This window comes from Anabrus simplex, chromosome 14 (assembly GCF_040414725.1).
Source record: "Anabrus simplex isolate iqAnaSimp1 chromosome 14, ASM4041472v1, whole genome shotgun sequence".
Classification (NCBI taxonomy): domain Eukaryota; kingdom Metazoa; phylum Arthropoda; class Insecta; order Orthoptera; family Tettigoniidae; genus Anabrus; species Anabrus simplex.
Window position 1 is genome coordinate 17433242 of NC_090278.1, and position 22123 is coordinate 17455364.

A 22123-nucleotide genomic window follows, 5' to 3' on the forward strand; every position below is an offset into this window, starting at 1 on the left:
CAGTTGCTGCCCGCTAGTTTATGCAGTAGATTTACTCTTGTACTCAGCTTCTTTGACAGATTCGAGCAATGCTGTTTGAACGACAAGGACCGATCCAGTGTGACACCCAGATATTTTGGGAAGAAGTTGTGGGAGACTTCTGTTCCGTTAAAAAGCACATGTAGCTTCCGATTAGCTTCCATGTTATGCAAGTGGAATGCTGTTACTTCCGTTTTACTAGGATTTGGTTGGAGTCTCCATTTGTGAAAATAGTCGCACATGGTAGCTAGGTCCTCTGTAAGTACATCCTCACAGTGTGCCAAATCCGTACTCTGAGTAATTAAAGCTAGATCATCTGCAAACTGTATCTTCTTTGAAGTTGTTCTTGGCAGGTCATGGATGTAAAGATTGAATAGAATGGGAGATAAAACTGACCCTTGGGGTAAACCATTATTTAGAGATCTCCACCTGCTTCTTTCACCATTCAGAAATACAGCAAGTCGACGGTTGGATAACATGTTGTTTAGTAAGCATGCTAGCTTCTGACAAGGGATGACCTGAACAAACTTGAGCAACAGTCCCTCTCTCCAGACCGTGTCATAGGCTGATGTAAGGTCGACAAAAGCTGCAGCAGTCTTCAGTCTTTTCTGGAATCTTGCTTCAATCTCTGTTGTCAGTGTTAACACCTGATCACAACAACTACGATTCTTTCTGAAACCCCCTTGCTCAACTGGGATGACTCTTTCTATTGCTTCCTGGATACGGTTAAGTATCATTCTTTCAAGCATCTTGTAGATTACACTAAGGAGTGAAATTGGTCGATAATGTGAAGCATCAGTTCCTTCCTTTTCTGGTTTCAAGACTGCAATTACTTTGGCTTGTTTTAACAACTTAGGTAATTTACCAGTTCGTAGAATTTCATTGAAGAAGTTGACTAGCCATTGTTTTTTACCAGGGCCTATGGCCTTCAGAAACTCAGGATAGATTTCATCCAGACCAGCAGCTTTATTTATCTTTATCTTGGATAGAGCCTTGTCCAGTTCTTCAGTACTGAAGTCACAGGAATACTCCGGATGGGATGTCAACTGTGATCTTCTCGTTCTTAGTTGCTTCTTAACACTCCTTGCGTGTACCTTGTCCATCTTCGCTCTAGAGATCTGTGTCAGTCTGGAGGCAATGGTGTTTGGGTTCATTGGCAAACTTCTGCGTTTCATTGTAGGGTCACTACCAAGTTTTCTTATGAGGTTCCAGGCTTTCCGACTAGAGTGTGTGAAGTCTATCTCTGCTGTAGTTCTGTGCCACTTCTCTCTCCTAGATTTATTTAGAGCCCTGAGCAACTCATCAGCTGTTGTTTTATTAGGAGAGTTCTGATATTCGGTGTAGAGCTGATTACATTCTTCTGACCATCCTGGTATATACGTCTTGCGATATCCCCGGGGAATGAACTTCCTAGCATTAGCTTTTATGGCGTTGACAAATCTATTGTAATTTTCAGGAACTGGTCGTATCCACTGTACAGTGTTATCAAGTCCTTCTGCAAATTTATCCCACTTTGCTAGTCGAAAATTCCAACGAGGTTGTGGTACTGAAGACACAAGAGGGATCTCAGTGCCATAGTAAATAATAACTGGTCTGTGTTGACTGTGAGGAAAGGAACTGATGACCTTTCGTTGTACTATGTGATGATTCTCAGGAGTTGACTGTGACACTATGCACAGGTCAGGAGAATAATCCTTTAGCCACCTGCCAGAATGAAATGTGCCAGGATGTTTAGCATTGTAGACGAGTTGTAGGGAGTTTGCTTCAATCCAGTTATTTAGGTTGGACCCATTGTCATCTTCAAATTCGTATCCCCATGCTGGGCTATGACTATTGAAATCTCCGACGTACAAAACAGGGTGATCAAAAACTTTTAATGAACAGCTGGACCAACTGACTGCTGGTGGTTTATAGATATTCACAACAGTAATGCCTGAGATTTCCACTGCCAGGACAGAGATATCTGTTGAGTTGTCTTCATAAACAACTTTAAAATCAGTTAACTGGGATCTGATGTAAGTTGCGATCCCATAACGTTCATCATTGATTGCTCCAGCAAGATTGTAACCACCTATTTTTCCTCTTCTGTAGAGATCTTCACTGTCACTGGTATGTGTTTCCTGTAGTGCTATCAAATCCACGTTGTTCTCCAGCATAAGGCGAGACAGATACTGACTCTTTGGTGGTGATATGGATTCGATATTTAAGTGACAAATGCGGAGATTGTTACCAAGTCTGATCGACAAGTGTTCTGGTTGGTCCTGAAAAGGACTGTTAATGGACACAGTACTTGCTATCATCTGCTTGTTGCTGTGTAGCAGCGCCTTCGTGGAAGAATCAGCCGGTGTATCACCGTTGCCCAGGGAACGCCCGAATGCCTTATCTAGCACTCTTCGGGGAGGCTCCTTCCGTGTTGCCTGTGATCTGAATAGACGTCAGACGGTGGAAAGAAGACCACACAGCCCACTGCGGTCATGGATACGGACAGAAGAACGATGATCACGACCAACGAACTCGCGATAATGAAAAAAGTGGTCATAGCGAATACACTCATCTAGGCAGGTACTAAAGTGGCTCCCATCCGACACACAATGGCTAAATCCTTGTGAGATGACAGAATCTCAGAGATGTTGTAGACAACTTGAGAGAAAATGGACCAAAATGGATCAAATGGTGGCACCTGCACGAGGCCGACCTTGTTGCAAAAATTACAGTGCCACCAATAACCACAGTTGAAGTGAGCCGGACTAAACTGTAAGACGCCACATGCCCTATTCTTGGAACGACTAAATGAGGGTGACGACGACGGATTGGCAATGACACGTGGCTTCGGAGTGACAATGTTCAGGATGCAGTAACGTTGAAGGAACAGCTGTTCCACAAGTCTCTTGTTCATTGGAATGTCTACAAAGAAGCCAGTAGTAAAAAGAAGGAGGTCACTGCCAAAAACAAAACCAAACGGCTATACAGGTCTATATGTGAAACTAGACATGCAGGAATACGAGCGAGATATTTAAGACCTAGTCAAATCGAGGCATCATGAAACGGAACAAATCCAACATTTTTACGGCATCAATAAGGTAACAGACGATTTGCTACTCGACTGACGGGAAGCGCGAGAACGCTGGTGGAATTACTTTAACAAAATTTCAATCTTGGAATATCCGTACTACTAGTCCCAATCACCTCCGCTCAAAAATAAGGGAAGCCCTGCCGGTTTTTATAATTACCACCAGATCACATTTGAGAGCCACGCAATGACAGTTATCGAACAAATCCTCGACAATAGGATTAGGGATTTAGCCAAAATTGCAACGAGCCAACCTGCATTTGTGTAAAATTGTGGCACAACTGGAGAAATTCACACCGCACGGCTGTTAGTTGCGAGACACTGTGAAAAGAATAAGAGGCTCCATCTCGACTTTCTGGACCATGATAAAGCCTTCCATCGGGTTCCTCGTGACCTTATCTGGTCAGCACTACAAGAACGTGGCATTCCAGAGCACCTTGCTGAGAGGGTAAAATTGCTCTACGTAGAATGAAGGAGTTATGTTCAAGCTGCCACAGGAGCATCTGCTACTTCTGCATAAATGTAGGAGTCCGCCAAGGCCCTGCCGTATTACCACTGCTGTTCATTCTTGTGATGGACAACATTATATCAGACCTCAACAAGCCAATACCATGGACACTTCTCTATGCTAATGATGCCATTTCGACTGCAGAGAATAAGCTTGATATGCAGCGCCAAACAGAAGATTGGAAAAGAATCGACTACCGCAATATGTCCCGCGCCTCAACAAAAAGAAGACAGTATACATGACATTACATCGTCGAGATGTTGGAACCATGCACGTTGACGGTGAAGATATAGCACGAGTAGTGAAATTTAAGTATTATGGCTCCACAATCTCTGACGATGTCCGACTTACTGATGAAGTCAACTTAAGGATATGCAATGCATGGCTGATGTGCGACCGTCGGATGGAGAATAATCTGAAATCTACTATCTACCTAACTGTTATATGTCCTGTCGTTTTCCATAGCAACGAATGCTGGCCTGCTACAAAGGAGGTAGAACGCCAACTAAGCGTCATGGATACGAAGATGCTGAGGTGGAAGGCGGGCATAACTAGAGTAGATCACATTTCAAATGATGTGATTAGGAAAAGATTTTCATTGCACCGATTCAGAAGAAAATTGATGACAGCCGTGTGCGCTGGTGTGGGCAATTGTTGCGTGCAGAGGATAATATATTGTGAAAGTCAGCATATACATAGGAAGTAAGCGGAAAGAGGCGCAAGGGACGAACAAGACAGCGAAGAACAGATACAGTGCACAGGGAACCGAAAGTTATGAAACTATATACAGACATGGTCTTAGACCGATCTAACTGGAGACAACCAATCACAACACCGGACACTGCCACGAGGCAGGACTGGACTACCACTAAAGAAGCAGACTGATAGATATTCTATTGTAAAAATGGGATACATGTTACACACCCTAGCATTCCACTTCATACGTTCCAATTCTCTCCCCTAAAGCCTACGTCCAATATCTATAAATGACTTACTTTCACAAAATAGTGTTTGAATGACAGAACGCTTATGGATTGCGTGTTTATGGGACTGTATTAAATGTATTTTATACAAAAATATATAAGTCAACAAAAGGAAAATTTCAAGATTATCTGTATTATTCGGAATTGACAGTTTGCATATCCAGTGAAATTTTATGGGTACCAACAAGAAGAGCATTCGAGGCTGAATGGAATTTCGCAATTCATATTTCTGCTTACATGCGTAATAGATAGCAGACGATCAGTTCAATCAACTTTTTTTCACCCTGCTCAAATCTATAAATATGAAGACCAGGGTGGAGTGGCAAAATGTGGTCAGCTCAGGGCCACGCGTTCCTATACAAATGGTACAGATAGGTCTTATGGCGACGATCAAAGGTACTGTCAACAAATATATTTCAGAAATATCTAGTTCTTCTAGAAATTTTTTGTAGATATATATTCAATAAAGCTACATGAAGGAACAATAAATTTGATTTTAAAATTCCTGAATATTTTAAGTAATTTTAACTAATAGAATTTTAAGATATTAGTGTTTAAATGTAACCCTGTAAATACAGGATAAAGATGGTAAGTTTCAAAGATAAAACAACCACTGTTGAACACAACTGTGAATAGGTACAACATATTCCATATTGTATAGGGTTTGTGGTGTACGTACTTTGTGTCTTCTTTGATGTACGCCAGCAGCTGATCATCAGTATTTTGTTCTATAAATATTTCCTTCTTAATGTCTTCGGAAGGCTATAAGTAAGAAATAAGACGACTAGAATAAAGAAGTAAAGGAATAAAAATACGAGTATATAGATAGGCCTAAACAAGAAACAGCTGAGAAAATAAATTTCATATTGGTACAATAAGAGGATAAATAATTTATCTCCCAATTTAAAATATATACATTTAAGAATGGAAAGTAACAAACAAATCAAAAGAGGTGTCTACCTCGGTGGCAAATAGTACACCAAAATACATTATTGTCAAGCACTAAATTTTAAACTAACAAGAGAAGAAGATATTTTCCTAAAATACAGTGTTATACAATTTACATCAACCATTTTTTACTAATCACACAGCTCTCCTTTAATAAATTTATATCATTTACAAAATTCTACTCATAACTTCTTACTTACAAATATAATCAACTCATATACAGTATGTGGAATCACTTTAAATTATACTACACAACTGTTACAAGATTTAAATTTACATTGCATTTATTTATTTATTTATTTATTTATTTATTTTCATTTTTACCCTTTTGGAACCTAACTAGCATAACGACCAGCTACGTCTTAACCAGAGCCCCTTTTAGCACTGCTTTTCGTATAAGTGATAAGAAAGATAAGAAAATGAAAAGATACATGCAACAGGATAGCAGTAGACAAAGTAGCGATAGAAAAGGAGTAACATGAAGGGATAAATACTATCTCTAAATCTTGCTCAATACCATTCCTTGCTTCTCTTTCTGTTAATCCCTATTTCCACACTGACTACCTATTATCTTCATCCTCTTATATTCATGTTCCCCTGTTCCCATCATTCTATACATGAATTAACTTGTCACCTCTTTGTTACTCTCCATGCTCCTGTATCTATGTAAATAAAGTTGTAGGGGGCCCGCTGTCTGTAATTTCGATTGTTTAGCCAATTTTTCAGATATTTATCCGTTTAGGTCAACTCAAGATCGAATCCGTGCTTTTTAATTTCCGTGCCTGTTTGCCTGTTCCCCCATCACGGCGAAATGGCTGGATAGATCTCGATCAAACGTCATATTTAGTGTATACTCGTTCCGGTGAAGGTTTTGATATGCACATAATTTAAAAATGATTTTCCTCCATTTTCTCTTGGTTTTCCGTAAACTCCGTGCACTGTATGTGAAACGTTTCTTCATTATAAACAACTGTTATGTTCATAATTTATCTTACTCTTCAAATGACGGAGAAAATTACTAATTTCCGCGGGTACCATGCTTTGCACTGAGTGACCAACAGACCGGCAACGAACCTACAGGTTACCAAGGCAACGTGTCTGACTGCTTGCCAGCAGGGAAGTAACGTATTGCTATTTTCGTCACCATTCCTGTAAATTCATGGTTGTTCCATGAGTAGAAAGCAAGAGAGGCGTCAATCAGCCATTCTGGGGGATATTGGCGGAATATCGTTGGAGGTTTTAACCGTCCTCGAATAGCGTAAGTAATAATAGAAATATAGAAAGAATTTATTGCAGCCGAATGACCAAATTGGTACATACATGACATATATTACACTTCCTTAGTAGCTTATTCTATATAATAGTATCTAATTATAATATTCAATATATAGTATTCAAACAGTTTTATCCGCCCTCATTTCTCCCTATTATATTCATTTAGCTGTGTGGTTCATTTTAAGTGTGCACGGTTATGCCTTCCTATACTCAACAATAAACTTTTGCCTCTTATTACACATGGTTAAGTGGTGCCTGTCACAGAGTTGGTTACACAGTGCGCATACACAGTTTTCGGATGGTTCGTGGTATTTCTTGTTCTGGCAGATTTTATGGTGAAATCCATGAATTGCCAGTCTGGTGAGTACGTTCCTTAGTTTATGGTTTACGTTCACCTATCTCCTATCATAGCGTCTGTTGTATAGAAGTCTAAGGGTATTCCTCGTCGTTTCTTCTCTCTAACCTCGATAAGTGTCTTCGCTGGCTTGGTGTATGGCAGCAATAACTGGAGTCGTAGGTCCTCTATATAGAGTGTCTCTCTTGCTAGTTCGTAAACAAGTCTGGATGGGGCCGTTTTCGCTACTCCTAATGCTCTTTTTAAATATCGCGCTTTCACTTTCTCTATGATCTTTAAGTCTGTCAGGGATAATTTTTCCCATATTACTTCTAGACCCTATTTTAGGACTGGGCTTATTTTTGCGTGGAAAAGGTAATATTCTTTACGCTGTAGATTCCCCTGATTGCGGCAGTTGCTCTTTTTTCCGTGTTTCCATTAGTCATCTTCTTATTTGTTTACCTAAGAATCCCTGCCCCTAAATTTCTCACCTGTTACCGCTTTCTTGTATCCATAACTCATACCAACATATTTTATTGAGGGGCATTTGATTATCCAATACTTTCACTTGGTATTTACATATTTGCCCTCATCCGGCTGTACTCTGTTATAATCTTTTCTATTAATTTCAACTTTCTTAACTGTATTACTTTATTTCTTAATTACTGCGTATGCATGCGAGTGCTAATCACGAAACCTGGACACTCCTTTCTTTGAGGAAATATTCTAAACTAAGCAAATGTATAACTTTTAGCCCCGGAATTTATCGAAATATGAATGCAATTTTAACGACGGTCCAGACCTTCGTTTCGGGATAATTGGTGGCTAAACGGCAAGTCGTATCACAATACAGAAAACACGATCGCCTTTCAATTTGGAGAGATCTACAACTTCGGACCTATGTTTTTTGTGGTATTTCTATCCCTGTATAGAGCTGTATTGCTCGATTTCAAGTTAATTTTGTACTTTTTACACGTATATGTTAACCTTTGGCTCACTTATAGGAAAGATAGAATGATGACATTCGGCACGCATATTGACATGACCACTGGGCATATGATAACCAAATTTTATTATTCTGGCTGTCACATGAGTATAAATAAGTAGTATAATTGGACAGTTCGGCGGCCACCTCCACCTCAGGCTCCCAGTGGCCACCTCCACCTCCACCTCAGCCAGAGGCCTCCCAGTGGCCACCTCCACCTTCACCTCAGCCAGAGGCCTCCCAGATGCCTCCTCCACCTCCACCTCAGCCAGAGGCCTCCCAGAGGTCTCCTCCACCTCCCGCGGGAAATTTGAATTTGTAAACAAAGCCACGTGCTTTTTGACAGCTGTCATCGACAACAACGCATCGCTAACCTCAGTACTGCCATCTTGACGGGCCTAAACCTCAGTAGTGCCAACTTAACCTAACTAGCGCGAGGTAAACAAAGCCACGTGCTTTTTGACAGCCACGTGCTTTTTGACAGATTTGTAAACAAAGCCACGTGCTTTTTGACAGCTCTCATCAACAACAACGCATCGCAAACCTCAGTACTACCATCTTGACGGGCCTAAACCTTAGTGGTACCAACTTAACCTAACTAGCATGAGGTAAACAAAGCCACGTGTTTTTTTGACAGCCACGTGCTTTTCGACAGATTTGTAAACAAAGCCACGTGCTTTTTGACAGCTGTCATCGACAACAACGCATCGCTAACCCCAGTACTGCCATCTTGACGGGCCTAAACCTCAGTAGTACCAACTTAACCTAACTAGCGCGAGATAAACAAAGCCACGTGCTTTTTGACAGCCACGTGCTTTTTTGACAGCTGTCATCCGCCATCTTTAAACTACAGAGCACCGTGCTGCCCTCTTTCGTCACCTGTCATCGGCAGTGCTGCCATCTTGACGGGCCTAAACCTTAGTGCTACCAACTTAACCTCACTAGCTCGAGATAAACAAATCCACGTGCTTTTTGACAGCTACGTGCTTTTTTGATAGCTGTCATCCACCATCTTTAATCTATAGAGCACAGTGCTGCCCTCTTTAGCTACTTACCTTTGAAATGTGGTGGCGGATAATTTGAAAAATGCTTTTCGACAAGCAGCCATCTTTAATCCAGAGAGAACAGTGCTGCCCTCTATGTGGTGGCGGCAAATTGAAAAATTCCACGTGCTCTTGTTTGAAAACAAACTCACGCGCTTTTTTGACAGCTGTCATCTGCCATCTTTAATCTATAGAGCACAGTGCTGCCCTCTTTAGTTTGAAATGTGGTGGTGGTAAATTCCACGTGCTCTTGTTTGGAAACAAAGCCACGTGCAGCTGTCATCCGCCATCTTTAATCAACAGAGCACTGTGCTACTATCATGCGGGCAATTTCATCACCTGTCATCCGCCATCTTTAATCCACAGAACACCGTGCTGCCCTCTTTATGGCTACTACCTTAAGCACGTAGTAGCGGACAATTTGAAAAGTTCTGTTAGCTATCATCCGCCATCTTTAATCAAGAGAGCACCGTGCTGCCATCTTTAGCTAGATACCTTTGAAATGTGGTGGCGGCAAATTGAAAAATTCCACGTGCTCTTGTTTGGAAACAAACTCACGTGCTTTTTCGACAGCTACCATCCGCCATCTTTAATCAACAGAGCATAGTGCTACCCTCTTTGTGATGGCGGCAAATTCCACGTGCTCTTGTTTGGTAAACATAGCCATGTGCAGCTGTCATCCGCCATCTTTAATACAGAGAGCACCGTGCTGCCCTCTTTATCGTAGTAGATGTAAATTCGTCACCTGTCATCCGCGGTGCTGCCATCTTTAGCTAGATACCTTTGAAAAGTGGTGGCGGATAATTTAAAAAGAAAAATTCTACAGCAGCCCTCTCTCGACGCTAATTGCATAAGATGGTGGCTATACATGACTCCTTAAGGGTGCTTACGCAAGATGGCTGCTATACACAGGTTCTTATGAGACGCCCTTGGGATGCTTGCGCAAGATGGCAGTTATACATGGCTCCTTATGAGATACCCTAGGGATGCTTGCGCAAGATAGCGGCTGATCTTATGGGATGGCTTAAGGGTCCTTGCACAAGATGGCTTGAGACGCCCTAAGGATGCTTGCGCAAGATGGCGGACACAAGATGGCAGCTATACATAACTCCTTATGAGACGCTTTAAGGGTGCTTGCGCAAGATAGTTGCTACTCTTAGCTTAGAGGCTAACGTGTCGTGATAGTTCGATTCATTAAATTTAGGGCTTAAATGCAAAATGTTAAATATATCGAAAACGGTGCACCGTAGAGCAAAACGGACAAAATTTTTCTGCCTAATACCTAGGTTCGCAGTATGAGGAACAAGAAAATCATAGTCTAATGATGAGATCAACGGTTCGGTTCCTACTTAGGCCCTTTGGCATTTGCTCTGTTTTAGCTTGTATTGAAGCGAGTCTTCGTAACATGATCAGGTCTAGCTATGGTAGAGAGTATAACGTACCGTGCAGGTTCGATTCATTAAATTTGGAGGCTTAAATGCAAAATGTTAAATATCTCGAAAACGATGCATCGTAGAGCAAAACGGACAAAATTTTTCCGCCTAATACGTAGGTTCGTAGTATCAGGAACAAGAAAAAACATAGTCTAATGATGAGATCAACGGTTCGATTCCTACTTAAGCCCTTTGGCATTCGCAGCTATCTATTTCTACAAGATGGTGGCTGCTCTTATGAGAAACAAGATGCCTTGAGACGTCCTAGGGATGCTTACGCAAGATGGCAGACACAAAATGGTGACTATACATAGCTCCTTATGAGACGGCCTAGGGGTGCTCGCACAAGATGGCGGCTACTCTTATGAAGAAAGCTAGCTTAGAGGCTACTGCGCAAGATAACAGCTGCTGTTATGCATGTGGTGGAGGGCAATTTGAAATTCTATGTGCTTAATCAACAGAGCACCCTGCTGCCCTCTTTAGCTGAAATGTGGTGGTGGATAATTTGAAAAATTCTTTTGACAGCTATCATCTTTAAAAACAATGGCGACTATACATAGGCTGTTAAGGTCTTATCATTCTCCTCCTCCTCCTCCTCCTCCTCCACCTCCTCCTCCTCCCCCCCTCCTCCTTCTCTACCTCCTCCTCCGCCTCTTATGTCAAGGCATAGCTTTATATCGAACAAGTTTAAACCTGCATCGCGAAGGCAAGCGTGTGCAGCGATAACATTATTGTGCATGTTTAGACTTTCGAAACATAAGAAGAGTAGAATCAAACGCTGTACTCGATACGACATGTGATCAGAACATTGATTGATGCGTTCAGAAAAACAAAATAAGTGATCAAGACTAGAATCGAACAATGTACTCAATACATCATGTGTTTAGAATATGTCAGGGGATACGCTTGTTCTAAGAAGATCAGATTGAAACATAACAAGACTAGAATAGAACACTGTAATCGATGTTGTTAACTTCAACATGTGATCAGAACATTGATTGATGTGTTCAGAACACAAAATAAGTGATCATGACTAGAATCGAACACTGTACTCGATACAACATGTGATCAGAACATTGATCGATGTGTTCAGAACACGAAATAAGTGATCAAGACTAGAATCGAACACTGTACTCAATACAACATGTGTTTAGAACATGTTAGGGGGTACCCTTGTTCTAAGAAGATCAGAATGAAACATAACAAGACTAGAATCGAACACTGTAATCGATGTTGTTAACCTCAACATATGATCAGAACATTGTTTGATGTGTTCAGAGCAAAAGTACAATTTTGATGATTTGCTTAGTGTAAAATCAAAAACTATGGAAACACACTGTGCACATATCGCGTAGCTAACTCGCTCAGTAAGCAATATTGCAAAACTACAACTTCAATGATTTGCATAGTGTAAAAATAAAAAACACACTGTACCCATACTGCGCAGCTAACTCGCTCGGTAAACGATATAGCCAAAGTATAACTTCAAATTATTTACCTTCCATCATTCGTCTTGTGTGTAAAAATCAGTCGAACAAGTTATCGCATAAACATGGCTGAAAAAAAATCGTGATAGGTTATGGAACCCAGGGGTTACATCTTATCAGAAGGGCAAAAAGGATGAAAGGACTCTTCCTCCTCCTTACCGCACATTCCTTGGCTAAAGGGCTAATGGGCTAAAGGGCTAAAGGGCTAAAGGGCTAAAGGGCTAAAGGTGCAACAACCTCATCGATCGCTATCAGCAAGAACGCTTGTACTTTGTTAAGTGTAGAAAATTAATCTTTATTTGTAAATGGTTTCATGTTCAGAACAAGGAATGGAAAATCCCCGAGGTGTGATGAGTTACGTTTTTCGAACTAGTGTTTGGAACACTGAACTTTTCAAGATGATAGCAGAGAGTTTAGCAATGTTCTGTTGTTGGATTTTAAATTCCGCGCTACAACATGCATAAGGTGGTAGCCTTGAGGTTTACCGCCGTAAAGATGGCAAGAGTGAGGTTAACAATGTTCTGTTGTTGGATTTTAAATTCCGCGCTACAACATGCATAAGGTGGCAGCCTTGAGGTTTACCGCCGTAAAGATGGCAAGAGTGAGGTTAACAATGTTCTGCTGTTGGATTTTAAATTCCGCGCTATAACATGCATAAGGTGGCAGCCTTGAGGTTTACCGCCGTAAAGATGGCAGCAGTGAGGTTAGCGACGCTCTATTGTCCTTCAAAGTGAGGTTAGGGTTCGTCAAGAAGACAGCTGTCAAAAAAGCACGTGGCTATGTTTACCAAACAAGAACACGTGGTCGTGACGTCACGGTCACGTAATCAATCCTTAGCTCGACGTCGTTAAGAGCAGTATTAGGGTTAGCTATGCTTAAAAGTCTTGGGAACAGAGCAGCAGTATGAATTGCTATGTTTCAAAGCGTGTACACATGACCTATCGATTTTACATGCATCGACCATCGAACTAAACTTCATCCGCTAGATCGTGCTGCTATCTTAGCATAACCTATACCCATAAAATTAAAGTACAATGAATAGCCATGTTTCAAAGCGTGTACACATCACCTATCGATTTTGCACACATCGACTCTCGTACTAAACTTCTTCCGCTAGATTGTGCTGCTATCTTAGCATAACCTATACGCGTGACCTTAAGGTACAAAGAATAGCCATGTTTCAAAGCGTGTACACATTACCTATCGACTTTGCATGCAACAAATATCGTACTAAACTTCTTCCGCTAGGTTGTGCTATCTTAGCATAACTTATACACATGAACTTAAAGTACAAAGAATAGCCATGTTTCAAAGCGTGTACACATTACTTATTGATTTTGCATGCATCAAATATCGTACTAAATTTCCTCCGCTTGATTGTGCTGCTATCTTAGCATAACCTATACCCATGAACTTAAAGTATAATGAATAGTCATGTTTCAAAGCGTGTACACATCAACTATCGAATTTGCATGTATCGACTCTCGTACTAAACTTCTGCAGGTAGATTGTGCTGCTATCTCAGCATAACTAAGACGCATGAACTTAAAGAACAAAGAAGAGCTATGTCTCAAAACGTGTACACATTACCTATCGATTTTGCAAGCATCGACTCTCGTACTAAACTTCTTCCGCTAGATTGTGCTGCTATCTTAGCGTAACCTATACGCATGACCTTAAGGTACAAAGAATAGCCATGTTTCAAAGCGTGTACACATTACCTATCGACTTTGCATGCAACAAATATCGTACTAAACTTCTTCCGCTAGGTTGTGCTGCTATCTTAGCATAACTTATACACATGAACTTAAAGTACAATGAATAGTCATGTTTTAAAGCGTGTACGCATCAACTATCGATTTTGCATGTATCGACTCTCGTGCAAAACTTCTTCAGGTAGATTGTGCTGCTATCTTAGCATAACTAAGACGCATGAACTTAAAGTACAAAGAATAGCCTTGTTTCAAAGCGTGTACACATTACCTAATGATTTTGCAAGCATCGACTCTCGTACTAAACTTCTTCCACTAGATTGTGCTAAAATCGTGTAAGTGTGCTGCTATCTTAGCATAACCTATCGATTTTACATGCATCGTTATCGCAAGCATAACTAAGACGCATGAACTTAAAGTACAAAGAATAGCCTTGTTTCAAAGCGTGTACAGATCACCCTGAACTTCTTCCGCCAGATTGTGCTGCTATCTTAGCATAACCTATACGCATGACTTTAAGGTACAAAGAATAGCCATGTTTCAAAGCGTGTACAATTACCTAACGACTTTGCATGTATCGACTCTCGTACAAAACTTCTTCCGCTAGGTTGTGCTGCTATCTTAGCATAACTCATACACATGAACTTAAAGTACAAAGAATAGCCTTGTTTCAAAGCGTTTACACATTACCTAATGATTTTGCACGAAACGACTATCATACTAAACTTTTTCCACTAGATTGTGCTAAAATCATGTAAGTGTGCTGCTACTCATACTAAACTTTTTCCACTAGATTGTGCTAAAATCATGTAAGTGTGCTGCTATCTTAGCATAACCTATCGATTTTACATGCATCGACTATCGTACTAGACTTCTTCCGCTAGAGCATGTAGCAATCGCTTTTGTGTATCCCAAACCTCTGTGCACGAACTTAAAGCATAAAGATGAGCTATGTTCTAAAGCGTGTACACATCACCTATCGATAATGTATGTATCGAATATCGTACTAAACTTCTCCTGCTAGAGCGTACGAGTATCGCTTGTGCGTGCACGAACTTAAAGCATAAAGAATAGCAATGTATAAAAATCTTGTAAACAAAGCAGCAGCATTACGTATAGTCAAGATTAAATGCGTGCACACATCATGTATCCATGATGCACACAGTACTAAACTTATTCCATTAGATGTACAAAGTTCGCATGTGTTTGTACTGCTATCTTAGCATAGCCTATGTGCATGAACTTAAAGCATAAAGAATAGTTATGTGTAAAAAATCTTGTGAACATAGCAGAGTGTTAACTACGTAGGTGTAGACATTGAACTTTACATGCTGAGGCAACATACTACGTGACCGTGACGTCACGACCACGTGCTCTTGTTTGGTAAACATAGCCACGTGCCTTTTTGACAGCTGTCTTCTTGACGAACCCTAACCTCACTTTGAAGGACAATAGAGCGTCGCTAACCTCACTGCTGCCATCTTTATGGCGGTAAACCTCAAGGCTGCCACCTTATGCATGTTATAGCGCGGAATTTAAAATCCAACAGCAGAACATTGTTAACCTCACTCTTGCCATCTTTACGGCGGTAAACCTCAAGGCTGCCACCTTATGCATGTTGTAGCGCGGAATTTAAAATCCAACAACAGAACATTGTTAACCTCACTCTTGCCATCTTTACGGCGGTAAACCTCAAGGCTACCACCTTATGCATGTTGTAGCGCGGAATTTAAAATCCAACAACAGAACATTGCTAAACTCTCTGCTATCATCTTGAAAAGTTCAGTGTTCCAAACACTAGTTCGAAAAACGTAACTCATCACACCTCGGGGATTTTCCATTCCTTGTTCTGAACATGAAACCATTTACAAATAAAGATTAATTTTCTACACTTAACAAAGTACAAGCGTTCTTGCTGATAGCGATCGATGAGGTTGTTGCACCTTTAGCCCTTTAGCCCTTTAGCCCTTTAGCCCTTTAGCCCATTAGCCCTTTAGCCCATTAGCCCTTTAGCCAAGGAATGTGCGGTAAGGAGGAGGAAGAGTCCTTTCATCCTTTTTGCCCTTCTGATAAGATGTAACCCCTGGGTTCCATACCCTATCACGATTTTTTTCAGCCATGTTTATGCGATAACTTGTTCGACTGATTTTTACACACAAGACGAATGATGGAAGGTAAATAATTTGAAGTTATACTTTGGCTATATCGTTTACCGAGCGAGTTAGCTGCGCAGTATGGGTACAGTGTGTTTTTTATTTTTACACTATGCAAATCATTGAAGTTGTAGTTTTGCAATATTGCTTACTGAGCGAGTTAGCTACGCGATATGTGCACAGTGTGTTTCCATAGTTTTTGATTTTACACTAAGCAAATCATCAAAATTGTACTTTTGCTCTGAACACATCAAACAATGTTCTGATCATATGTTGAGGTTAACAACATCGATTACAGTGTTCGATTCTAGTCTTGTTATGTTTCATTCTGATCTTCTTAGAACAAGGGTACCCCCTAACATGTTCTAAACACATGTTGTATTGAGTACAGTGTTCGATTCTAGTCTTGATCACTTATTTCGTGTTCTGAACACATCGATCAATGTTCTGATCACATGTTGTATCGAGTACAGTGTTCGATTCTAGTCATGATCACTTATTTTGTGTTCTGAACACATCAATCAATGTTCTGATCACATGTTGAAGTTAACAACATCGATTACAGTGTTCTATTCTAGTCTTGTTATGTTTCAATCTGATCTTCTTAGAACAAGCGTATCCCCTGACATATTCTAAACACATGATGTATTGAGTACATTGTTCGATTCTAGTCTTGATCACTTATTTTGTTTTTCTGAACGCATCAATCAATGTTCTGATCACATGTCGTATCGAGTACAGCGTTTGATTCTACTCTTCTTATGTTTCGAAAGTCTAAACATGCACAATAATGTTATCGCTGCACACGCTTGCCTTCGCGATGCAGGTTTAAACTTGTTCGATATAAAGCTATGCCTTGACATAAGAGGCGGAGGAGGAGGTAGAGAAGGAGGAGGGGGGAGGAGGAGGAGGTGGAGGAGGAGGAGGAGGAGGAGGAGAATGATAAGACCTTAACAGCCTATGTATAGTCGCCATTGTTTTTAAAGATGATAGCTGTCAAAAGAATTTTTCAAATTATCCACCACCACATTTCAGCTAAAGAGGGCAGCAGGGTGCTCTGTTGATTAAGCACATAGAATTTCAAATTGCCCTCCACCACATGCATAACAGCAGCTGTTATCTTGCGCAGTAGCCTCTAAGCTAGCTTTCTTCATAAGAGTAGCCGCCATCTTGTGCGAGCACCCCTAGGCCGTCTCATAAGGAGCTATGTATAGTCACCATTTTGTGTCTGCCATCTTGCGTAAGCATCCCTAGGACGTCTCAAGGCATCTTGTTTCTCATAAGAGCAGCCACCATCTTGTAGAAATAGATAGCTGCGAATGCCAAAGGGCTTAAGTAGGAATCGAACCGTTGATCTCATCATTAGACTATGTTTTTTCTTGTTCCTGATACTACGAACCTACGTATTAGGCGGAAAAATTTTGTCCGTTTTGCTCTACGATGCATCGTTTTCGAGATATTTAACATTTTGCATTTAAGCCTCCAAATTTAATGAATCGAACCTGCACGGTACGTTATACTCTCTACCATAGCTAGACCTGATCATGTTACGAAGACTCGCTTCAATACAAGCTAAAACAGAGCAAATGCCAAAGGGCCTAAGTAGGAACCGAACCGTTGATCTCATCATTAGACTATGATTTTCTTGTTCCTCATACTGCGAACCTAGGTATTAGGCAGAAAAATTTTGTCCGTTTTGCTCTACGGTGCACCGTTTTCGATATATTTAACATTTTGCATTTAAGCCCTAAATTTAATGAATCGAACTATCACGACACGTTAGCCTCTAAGCTAAGAGTAGCAACTATCTTGCGCAAGCACCCTTAAAGCGTCTCATAAGGAGTTATGTATAGCTGCCATCTTGTGTCCGCCATCTTGCGCAAGCATCCTTAGGGCGTCTCAAGCCATCTTGTGCAAGGACCCTTAAGCCATCCCATAAGATCAGCCGCTATCTTGCGCAAGCATCCCTAGGGTATCTCATAAGGAGCCATGTATAACTGCCATCTTGCGCAAGCATCCCAAGGGCGTCTCATAAGAACCTGTGTATAGCAGCCATCTTGCGTAAGCACCCTTAAGGAGTCATGTATAGCCACCATCTTATGCAATTAGCGTCGAGAGAGGGCTGCTGTAGAATTTTTCTTTTTAAATTATCCGCCACCACTTTTCAAAGGTATCTAGCTAAAGATGGCAGCACCGCGGATGACAGGTGACGAATTTACATCTACTACGATAAAGAGGGCAGCACGGTGCTCTCTGTATTAAAGATGGCGGATGACAGCTGCACATGGCTATGTTTACCAAACAAGAGCACGTGGAATTTGCCGCCATCACAAAGAGGGTAGCACTATGCTCTGTTGATTAAAGATGGCGGATGGTAGCTGTCGAAAAAGCACGTGAGTTTGTTTCCAAACAAGAGCACGTGGAATTTTTCAATTTGCCGCCACCACATTTCAAAGGTATCTAGCTAAAGATGGCAGCACGGTGCTCTCTTGATTAAAGATGGCGGATGATAGCTAACAGAACTTTTCAAATTGTCCGCTACTACGTGCTTAAGGTAGTAGCCATAAAGAGGGCAGCACGGTGTTCTGTGGATTAAAGATGGCGGATGACAGGTGATGAAATTGCCCGCATGATAGTAGCACAGTGCTCTGTTGATTAAAGATGGCGGATGACAGCTGCACGTGGCTTTGTTTCCAAACAAGAGCACGTGGAATTTACCACCACCACATTTCAAACTAAAGAGGGCAGCACTGTGCTCTATAGATTAAAGATGGCAGATGACAGCTGTCAAAAAAGCACGTGAGTTTGTTTTCAAACAAGGGCACGTGGAATTTTTCAATTTGCCGCCACCACATAGAGGGCAGCACTGTTCTCTCTGGATTAAAGATGGCTGCTTGTCGAAAAGCATTTTTCAAATTATCCGCCACCACATTTCAAAGGTAAGTAGCTAAAGAGGGCAGCACTGTGCTCTATAGATTAAAGATGGTGGATGACAGCTATCAAAAAAGCACGTAGCTGTCAAAAAGCACGTGGATTTGTTTATCTCGAGCTAGTGAGGTTAAGTTGGTAGCACTAAGGTTTAGGCCCGTCAAGATGGCAGCACTGCCGATGACAGGTGACGAAAGAGGGCAGCACGGTGCTCTGTAGTTTAAAGATGGCGGATGACAGCTGTCAAAAAAGCACGTGGCTGTCAAAAAGCACGTGGCTTTGTTTATCTCGCGCTAGTTAGGTTAAGTTGGTACTACTGAGGTTTAGGCCCGTCAAGATGGCAGTACTGGGGTTAGCGATGCGTTGTTGTCGATGATAGCTGTCAAAAAGCACGTGGCTTTGTTTACAAATCTGTCGGAAAGCACGTGGCTGTCAAAAAAACACGTGGCTTTGTTTACCTCATGCTAGTTAGGTTAAGTTGGTACCACTAAGGTTTAGGCCCGTCAAGATGGTAGTACTGAGGTTTGCGATGCGTTGTTGTTGATGAGAGCTGTCAAAAAGCACGTGGCTTTGTTTACAAATCTGTCAAAAAGCACGTGGCTGTCAAAAAGCACGTGGCTTTGTTTACCTCGCGCTAGTTAGGTTAAGTTGGCACTACTGAGGTTTAGGCCCGTCAAGATGGCAGTACTGAGGTTAGCGATGCGTTGTTGTCGATGACAGCTGTCAAAAAGCACGTGGCTTTGTTTACAAATTCAAATTTCCCGCGGGAGGTGGAGGAGACCTCTGGGAGGCCTCTGGCTGAGGTGGAGGTGGAGGAGGCATCTGGGAGGCCTCTGGCTGAGGTGGAGGTGGAGGTGGCCACTGGGAAGCCTCTGGCTGAGGTGGAGGTGGAGGTGGCCACTGGGAGCCTGAGGTGGAGGTGGCCGCCGAACTGTCCAATTATACTACTTAAATAATATAAAGTATGGGTAGTATGTGAAAACTGTACAAAATTTCATCGCATTCAATGACTAACTCAATCGACCAGCCATGCAGAACACTAAATGAGGCGTCTGATGGTGAAGTCCGTTTGCAGATATGTCGTACAGTTTCAAAGCAGAGACTCTCGAAATAAAGATCTGCACTTCTAGACGTGTCCATGCGTATCTATATAAATAAAAATGTAGGGGATCCGCTGTCTCTAGTTTTGTTTGTTTTGCCAATTTTTCAGATATTTATCCGTTTTAGGTCAACCAAAGACCGAATCGGTCGTTTTTATTTTTCGTGTATCTCCGTTTGTCTGTTCCGTTATCACGGTGGAACGGCTGGATATATCTCGAACAAACGTCGTATTCAGAGTATACTCATCCCGGGGAAGGTTTTGATAAGCTCATCATTTTAATGTCTATGAAAAGACGGAGGATTTCTAGGAAAACCATAACGGTTTTCCTCCAGTTTCTCTTATACTAACGATTTCCTCTAAATTCCGTGGACTGTATGTGAAACGTCTCTTCATTCTAAACAACTTTTGTTATGTTCATAATTTACCTTACTCTTCAAATGAGGGGAAAATTACTATTTTCCGCAGGTATCATGCTCTTTATTGAGTGACACACAGACCGACAACGAACCTACAGGTTACCATGGCAACGTCTCTGACTGCTTGCCAACAGGGAAGTAACGTATTGCCATTTTCGTCATCATTCCTGTAAATTTGTGGTTGTTCCTTGGGTAGAAAACAAGAGAGACATCAATCGGAAATTCTGCAGGATATTGGCGGAATATCGTTTGAGGTTATAACCGTCCTCGAATAGCATAAGTAATAACACCATTAGTCATCTCCTTATCTGTTTACCTATGAATCCCTGCGCCTAAATTTCTCCTCCGTTACCGCTTTCTTATATCAGTAACTCATACCATCAAGGTTTATTGAGGAACATTTGATTTTCCAGTGCATCCACTTGGTATTTACATATCCGGCTGTTCTCAGTTATAATTATATTTTCTATTAATTTCAACAGTCCGCATCCGTAGCATAACGGTTAGTGTTATTAGCTGCCGTGCTCGGTGGCCCGGGTTCGTTTCTCGGTACTTCCAGAAATTTAAGAATGGCAGAAGTGCTGGTATGTGGTTGAAATGGCACATGCAGCTCACCTCCATTGGGGGAGCTGCACCACGTCGGGATGAAGACACGGATTTACTTTATTAATTTCAGCTTTCTCAATTGTATTACTTTCTTCCTTAATTACTCCGTATGTATGCGAGTGCTAATCCCGAAACCTGGACACTCCTTTCTTTGAGGAAATATTCCAAGCTATACAAATGTATAACTTTTGGCCCGGTAAATATCGGAATTTGGATGCAATTTTAATAACGGTGCAGACCTTCGTTCCGGAACAATTGGTGGCTAAACGGTAAGTCGTATCACAAAAGAGGAAGTACAATCGCCTTTCAGTTTGGAGAGATCTACTACTTTGGGCCTTTGACTTTTTGTCGTATCTGTATCCCTTATACGTTAAACAGAACTGCATTTTTCGAGTTCAAGTTAATTTTGTACTTTTTACACGTATATGTTATCATTTGGCACACTTGTAGGAAAGATGCAATCATGACATTCGGCACGCACATTGGCATGACCAGTGGCCATATGTTCGCCAAATTTTATGATTCCAGTGTGACATGAGTATCAAAGTAAGAAGTAGTATGTGAAAACTGTACCAAATTTCACCTCAATCAATGACTAACTGAATCTACAACATAAATATAAGAGATACGAGAGAATTCCATAGCACCAACCATGCAGAACACTGCTGGTGAAGTCCGTTTGTAGATGCAATTTAATGTAATCTTACACATTGCCTTCACAGTAAGTTACGAGGAAATCCATATACAATGCAGAATACCGTAGGGAACCCCGGGTACATTTCCTAGTACAAAATAATCCCACATTATTCCTACCACTTTCTTAACAAGTGGACAATGCTTAAATCATAATTACAGAAATATCCATCATCCTACTCTGTACATCATATTAAGACCCAATAACCCATCACTGTCTCAATCAATCAATCAATCAATCAATCAATCAATCAATCAATCAATCAATCAATCAATCAATCAATCAATCAATCAATCATAAAATCCATCAATCACCACTGATCAGCATTTAGGGCCGTCACCCAGGTGGAAGATTTTTTGTCAGTTGTTTATGCAGAAGAAGATTGTTGAAATTTGCTCCAATCATCAGACCTACTATGTCGATTTCCT

The 22123-nt window shown here is 41.2% G+C and overlaps 1 long non-coding RNA gene across 1 annotated transcript in view; it reads right to left on the reverse strand.

Annotated features, from left to right (window-relative positions):
* Nucleotides 1–5288: 5288 nt before the first annotated feature.
* Nucleotides 5289–22123, reverse strand: part of LOC136885526 (uncharacterized) — a 70792-nt gene continuing 53957 nt past the window's right edge. The window contains exon 4 of the long non-coding RNA XR_010861548.2: nucleotides 5289–5341. This is a non-coding gene — a long non-coding RNA (uncharacterized lncRNA). The remainder of the gene's footprint in view (nucleotides 5342–22123) is intronic.